The sequence below is a fragment of the Rattus norvegicus genome, chromosome 1, assembly GCF_021556685.1.
Source record: "Rattus norvegicus strain SHRSP/BbbUtx chromosome 1, alternate assembly SHRSP_T2T, whole genome shotgun sequence".
In the NCBI taxonomy this organism is placed as follows: Eukaryota; Metazoa; Chordata; class Mammalia; order Rodentia; family Muridae; genus Rattus; species Rattus norvegicus.
In genome coordinates, this window is record NC_141534.1 from 150,345,544 (window position 1) to 150,353,053 (window position 7,510).

At 42.3% G+C, this 7,510-nt stretch overlaps 1 pseudogene; it reads right to left on the reverse strand.

Annotated features, from left to right (window-relative positions):
• Positions 1-540: 540 nt before the first annotated feature.
• On the reverse strand, positions 541-1,395 carry Rchy1-ps1 (ring finger and CHY zinc finger domain containing 1, pseudogene 1; annotated as a pseudogene).
• Positions 1,396-7,510: the final 6,115 nt, after the last annotated feature.

Genomic DNA, 7,510 nt, shown 5'->3' on the forward strand with positions numbered 1-7,510 from the left:
CTCTTTCTTTTCTTTTCTAAAATTTTTGTTCCAGTACAATTTCATTAGTACTTTATAACATAAAATTATATGTATCAGATCCAAAGGACTGTCTTAGAAAATTAAAATGCACATGTAATTAGATTTTAACAATAAGAACGTAAAAATTATAGTACAGCCCATAAAATCAAAGACTAGTTAAAACTGAATGTAGTTCTATCAAGAACTAGAAATTAACTCTGCGTGCATAGTGTCACTTAAAGTTCCATGAAAATATAAAATATTTCGATGAATGTGACTATATGTGGGACAAACATCATTGGCTTCAAAACTTGACACTAAAGAAATTTCCTATCAACACACGCTCAGAGGCTTCATCCAGTAAATGCTATTACAATTCCATCCAGAGATCTTGAATCCTCAGGTATATATGGTATGATCTGCTGTGGATAGTGGTATAAAACATCTCTCTGCATAGTTAGGACACATTCTGACCTTGGGGTCTTTTACACAGAGCTTCATCTACATCACAGAGCTGTTCTCCAGCCAAGGACAGGCTTCTCACTGCTGATCCACTGACACTCTAGTGCCCCAGCTTGAGCAGTATTTTAGGAGTCACAAAGCTTGTATTTCATGCCTAAGATATTGATCTGGACTGTGGATCATCCATTACTGTTATTTCAGAGAATACCGGCAGTCATGTTCTGGTATTCCCATGGCATAGAAATCTGTGCTACCTCATTATCTAATTGTCTCCAGTACTGAGTCATGTCTACGGCAGAATGCATACACAATGGGCATCTGTAACCTTCTTTCAACGTTTCTTCATAACACGTTCTGTGTAGGATATGCCCACATGGCAAGACATGAGCAACAACATGGGAAGTGTGAATGTCCTCCAATCACATTGGACAATTTTGCCGGGAGACATTTTCAATACACGTGCGTTTTCCTCGAAGATTCACGGCTAAGAATAAGTTACATTTCAAGCAATGTGAAAAAAAAAATCTTCCTTTGGATCAGTCCTACAAATCCCACAGCTCTCACAGTGATACCGCTTCTTGTCTTTGTCAAACAGGTGGCAAATACTACAGGAATATTCTCCAAACAGTGTACTGCAGTCCTTACAAGTCTGCTGGGCATGTTGGAATTTTTCACAGCTGATGCACTGCACTTCCTTTACTTTGAAACGATCTAACTGATGATATTCATTGGTATCATGATAGAGCCAGCAAGTATAAAGCTTGTAATAACAAGGTGCCTTGAGACAGGCTCTGTCATAGTAACCTCAACCCCGTGGCCCTTGCGCAAGGCTGAGGAGGCCATCTTCCCGCGCTGTCAGGTCACTGCCATTTCCTCCTCTACCTCCCCCTATCGATCCACAGAACTTTCCCCCAGATTGGAAGCCACGCCTTAAAGAAGCAACGAGGGTCTGATACTCCTCCTCGGAGTAGATGCCACCACAGTCAATATGGCAACATGGCAGCTGATCGCGTGATCTGGAGCAGCTGGATTTCCAGTTCCTGTCAAAGGGGCGAAAGTAAGACAGACGCTTAGTCTGTTGTCTGGACATTAGTCGCCGCGGGCACCTTTACTTTTCTTTTCTTTCCCTTTCCTTTAAGACAGGGTCTCAGTGTGTATCAGTGGTTGGCCTTGAACTTGCTGTGTAGACTAACTTGACCTGGAACTCACAGAGATCCACCTGCCTCTGCCTCTTCACTGTTGGGTGTGAAGGCATGCAACATAGCGACCAGCAATAATTTCATTCTTAAATAAGATCCTTCATAAGTTTATTTTGCTCATACATCAAATGTTATTAAAGTTCTCAACTACATTAAGAACTTTGGAACATTGTCCCACTTTGCAAATATGACCAGGTGTTCATACAATGCTGGCCTTGGAAGGCTGAGAGAGGAATTTAAAGATCTGGGACGTTCTTCAAGCCAAAGCTAGGATGTTGCAGGATGCCTCACACACCAGGATCTTATCATACCTGTGTCTGTGTCTGTCCCTATGTCTGCTTGATCTCTTCCCTTCACCCCACCTGCACAACATCCAGACTCCTATGATGTCTGGGGACAATGTGGGAGCATGAAATTTGGACAAGGCCCTCAAATTTCACCTCTTGTCCATCTTTCTTTCCTTTGAACACCAAAGGGTCTTTCTTCCTACAGTTAGCCAGCTCTCTACAGGCAGGAAAAACACAGAGAACCTATAATCAATAGAAAAGTTGTCAGTTTTGAGTTAATGTGTCTTGTTTGATTTTTATTTCCTTTGAATATTCTTCAAGTCCATGCAGATAATTTCTACCCTTCTATGCCCATGCTCTGAAGCTCTTTTGTGTATCCTGGTCAGAGACATGCTTGACATATGTTGATTTTGAGATCATTCTGACCCAACAGAGAATGACAAATACTGTGGTCCCTATAGCTGTGAATGGAGACACTTTGCTCTGTTTCTCTGCCCAGCCTTTTCCCCCCTGCTTAGTAGCTCTTTTACCAGTTAAAGAGTCCCATGGCATCATGGTTACTATGGTCTAGTTATGGTTTGAATGTGTTTTTCAAAGATTCTTGGTTTAGAAACTTGATTCCCATTGTAGTGGAATATATGTATGGGTTCATAGGACCTTTAAGAGATAGAACCTCATAGGAGATCATTATTGATCCTTCCCTGATCTCAGGCATCCTAACTTATCAAGATCCAACATCTTTTTTCTTCAGTTTGATACATCACCATGAAATCCCCACTCAAATCCACCTGATGCCTGCAGCATATCCTTGGATTTTCAGAGCTATAAGAAAAATAAATCTCTCTTCTTTATTAAATTAGCCAGCCTCTATAGGTTGATGTCATTATGCAGGTAAAGGCAGGCAAGATAAAACAAGGCCTGTCATTGGACGAGAAGGAAGGGAATCGAGAACAGAGATCTTAGAAGGGAGGGAAAAGTAGAGAGAGAGAGAGAGAGCTGGAGTGAGGAGGAGGAGCTGGGAGAACATGATGGCAAATGTTAAGATTCTTCTCTGCACATAGATACAGGTTGTTATGAATATTTTTAAGGGATGGGTGTGTACAGGATTTTGTGCTGTCTAGATGGGCAAATTATATCTTATCAATTGGATCAGAGGTTATTGTGTGGTGTATTTTCATATGGTGACTTAACTGAGTTCCAAAGAGTGTGTGATGATGAGTGCCTTTTTTATTTTTACTACAACAAGTCTCCAGCATTTTGTTATAGTCATAGAACATGGACAAATGCATGTGAGGTGATGATTGTTATATATGGAGTCAGAATGATTGTAGATCAGATCAAGCAAGAAAATAGAGCAGATACTGAGCCTTGTACAAAGTTTGTAAAATTAGAATATGAAAATAATGAACTGCCAAACGTGGTGGCTATTGTTGGTTGTCAACTTGACTACATCTGGAATGAACTAAAATTGAAAAATGGGAGCACACTTGTGAGAGATTTTTGCTTAATTTGAAATGGGAATATAGGCTTAGATTTTTTAAAACCTATTTTTAATAAGGGTTCTCAAATACTTCAATCTCCTTTATAGTCCAACATTCAAAGGTAGGGGAGAAAATATGGTAAATAGGACAAGGGGATATGGACCTGCTTAGAAGTAGTTTTTTGGGGTGATTCCAACCTCTGTTTGTCAGGATACCCGCACTCAAGTTCAGAAGTGTCAAGATACCCAACACAAATCGGCAGAGACAGCAAGATCCAGTAGAAACCCCTTGGCCTCTGCCCAATTGGCATGAGTCAGCAGAAGCCACCAGGACCAGTTAGAATACCAGTTCTCTGACATGCCTCTCTCAACAACAAAGTGAAGATCAGTGAAAACTCAATACCAACAAAGCATTGCAAGTCTACCTATGCAAGCATGCTGCCACTGTCCATTGAGTCCTATACTCTCTCCAAACATCACATGTCCTCCCACAGGTCTTGCCTCAACAAAACATGAGTCCGAGAGTCTGCATCACATGACACATCCAGAAACTTCCATTTCATAGGAAGATCTACTTGTAATCTAGATCCACAGGCAGTAGGAAGGGAGAGACACTGGAACTAACTTGGACTTTTGAAACCCCAAAGTCCATCCTCAGTAACTTATTTCCTTCAACAAAACCACACCTCCTAATCCTTCTCAAGTAGTGCCACTCCTTAATGAGCAAGCATTCAAATATATGAACCTATGGGAGCCAGTCTTATTTAAACCACAACCCCAGAGAAAAGACTAGAAACTCCCCTCTAAACTGAAAGGACAACTAGAAATGACTCATGCTGTTGATGGAGGCACAAAAAGAACATTAATGTGTCTGAGAATAACCTGTGGCTCATTATTGTATAAGATACAGTGACTATTGAAACCACTAATGAAACATGTAACACATGAAGTTTTATATAGAATTACATGTAACTGATAGGTCATGCTTACAAAAGCCTGTGCCGTGCAAATGAGCCCCAAGGTGCTGGTTTCGTGATGTAAAATGTTCAATCTTTTGTACTGTTGCCTGTACCATTTTCTACTCTGGTTTGCTCCCATCTCCCCCAGAAATATACAACGCCCTGATAAACTATCTCAGCTTCTGTTGCAACCCTGGGTTTCTGTTCAATTCTTTGTTCAGGGACACAGCCTGAAAGGATCACTGCACCCCAACAGGTGTACTCTGAACCCTGATATCAGCTAATATCATCAACAAAAATGTGTAGTCACAACTATAAAAGTCGTCTGCTAGGGTTACCCTGCTCAGGAGGTGATGATTGCTAACTGAGCTAATCCACCAAGTGCACTGACTGGCATTCAATAAGTCCTCACCAAAATAAGTTGCTAAAAAACTTTAAGTTCAGTAGACTCCCAATATCTGCCTTATTCCCATTTGTTCATAAAACATCAATTTAATAGACTCATTTCTAGGAAAGAAAAAAATGGAAACCAGACTCTTCTAGAACTGTGCCAGTAGTTAAAATTAATTCTCTATTGAGTTGTCCCAGGTCTACACCCCACCCCTCCTCTCTTTAACAAGACTGCTCAGCTCACTGACCCACTCTAGCAGGACCCCTCCCTTTTCCACTCCCCTTGACTTCTAGAAGATTCCTAATTCTGCTTCTGCTTTCAAAACTGCACTTCCTCTCAGGACCCTGGAATTCAATTCATCGAAGCCTAGAGGCAGGAATCCAATTGAAGATGTCAGATCCTCTCCCTACCCCTCCACATTTCTGTCTTCATTCAATGAATGTTCCTGAGTTGCAGAACCCTGCTGGTGCCCTGTTAAATGCAGGTGAGACAGAGCACACTGACTAAACGTCTTAAACAAGGGTCCCTCTTTGGGTCAGTTTTTCAGTTCTTTTATTCTGAGATCAAGCTCTTTCACTTTTGGTCCCTTCTTATCTCCTGGTAATTTCACAAGGCTTCCTCTGAATGGCAGGTCTGTCTTTCTCTTGTTTTCCTTGATCTATGCAAATCCTTAACTGCCTTTGATGAGTTCAGCACTTGCCCTGGGCCTCTGCTCCTTTGTGGTTCTGTTTCTGTGTGAGGCTCTTCTTTATACAGAATTGACTCATGTGCCCAGATGAAAAGGCCTCTCAGTTCCAGGCTTCAAAGTGAACACTGAGATGGACTTTTGTTAAGGAATCTATTTGAGGAGGTATTAAGACCATGAACAGACAGACAATATGGCAGAGTTCTGAGCCATGCCAGAGGCAGACAGCATCTTGGAGAAATCATAGGAGACTGGGTCTCAGAGATGTCTGAGGAAGGAGATTTTTTTTGCAGCACAAGCCTGCAGTTAGGCTCTCTAGCTTCCCTGTAAGAAACAGGGAAGCAGGTGGGGGCAGAATGTGACAACTTCTTCTGTAAACTCATTTTCCCAGGTGAGAAACCCTGGCACCTAGGTAGCTGTTAGAGATTCACAGAAAACATTCTCAGTAGGGTGCCTGCTGATATCTCTGAGAGGAGAGGTCTACTGCAGGCTGGTCTAGAGTCTAGCATGGCATTTAGGAGCCACCTTCTGTCTCCCACTCAAAAGAACATTGGTCAGTATAAGGCAGTTTTGGCTACAGTAAGAAATGCTTAGAGCAACAAGACACAATTGTTTAATTTTTGATAAATGACTCAGCAAAATAGAAGAGGACTTATTGTCCTATCCTGTACCACAAGGACGTGTGGCTTTCTTAGTCAGTGCAGAGGGAAAAGAAAATGCCTTCTGATGAGTTCAGCATTTTCCCTAGGCCTCATCCCCATTCACAAATCATTGGTCAGAATTTGCTGTGCCCACAGGTTTAGAGAAGGACAATGAGTGAGCATATGATATTCATTCCGTAGGCTGAGTCACAGTCCCACAGGGACCCTCTCAGCTCTGTAAGTATATAGAACCCCTGGACCCCTCCAGTTCTATTGCCAAATCTATTTCTTTCTCTCTGTATGTGTGTGTGTGGTGGGGGGGACTGTAGGAGTGTATATGCACATATGCATGTACATGTATATGTGTACATGGGTATGTGGAAGTCAGAGGACCTCCACTGTGCCTCAAGTTTCCTCAAGGCTCCTCAAGTGCCTTACACTTTTGTTTGAGACAGGGTCTCTCGCTGACCTAGAGTTTCACCAAGTAGACTAGGCTACCTGTCCAGGGAGCTTCTAGGGATCTATCTTTACCTCTCATCTCCCCATAGCTCGGATTACAATTGTGTATCACATGTCCACCTTTTTATGGGGGTCCTAGGAATTGAACTCAGATCCTCATGCCTGTGAGTCAAACATTTGACTGAGCCTTCCTCGTGTCTGTTTCTAAATCTCTCCTCTTTCTTCCTTCCTTCTTTGCTTTCTTTCTTCTTTCTTTCTCTCTTTCCCTCTCTTTCTCTCTTTCTTGTTTTCTTGGACAGGAAGTCATTTAGGCCTTGCTGGTTCTAATTCCTAAAGATGACCTTGAACTACTGCTCTTTCTGCCTTCATTTCTTAAGTGATGGTATCACTGGAGTACGCTAGCGTGCCAGGCAGTGGCCTATCCCTTTTTAAAGTCTATGTTTCATGCACAAGGTTCTTCCAGCCTTTCTCTTATTCGTTTACTGACACCATTGTTGAGAAGTTATTGCCATTCCAACTTTATTCTTAATATTTGACTCACCTAAGTAAAATATGATTTGAGGAAGGCAGCCCCTGAGGGATAATGGAAAGATAACAATGTGGACCTAGAAAGAGAACAAAGACAGATGGCAAGTAAGTGACAGGTCCTGCAAGGGACAGAAGACACAACTGGAGGTTCGACTTCTGCTCCAAGCAGGGTCCCAGCTACAGCTGCTTCTACAACCCTAGGAGTTCTTAGAAATGCAAACTCAGTCCCACTGAGACCCAGAGTCAGACTGCATCTTAACTAGACACCCAGGGAATTCCCTTTAACACCCATCATGCCTTGGAAACCCTGGAGAGAGGGGCAGATCACATCTGTGGAAGCAAGGACCTGGATCTTTGGACCCGGGGAAAACCAGGCAGCGAGATAGTGTGGTGACCCCTGTCTTCAAAATAGGATCCCT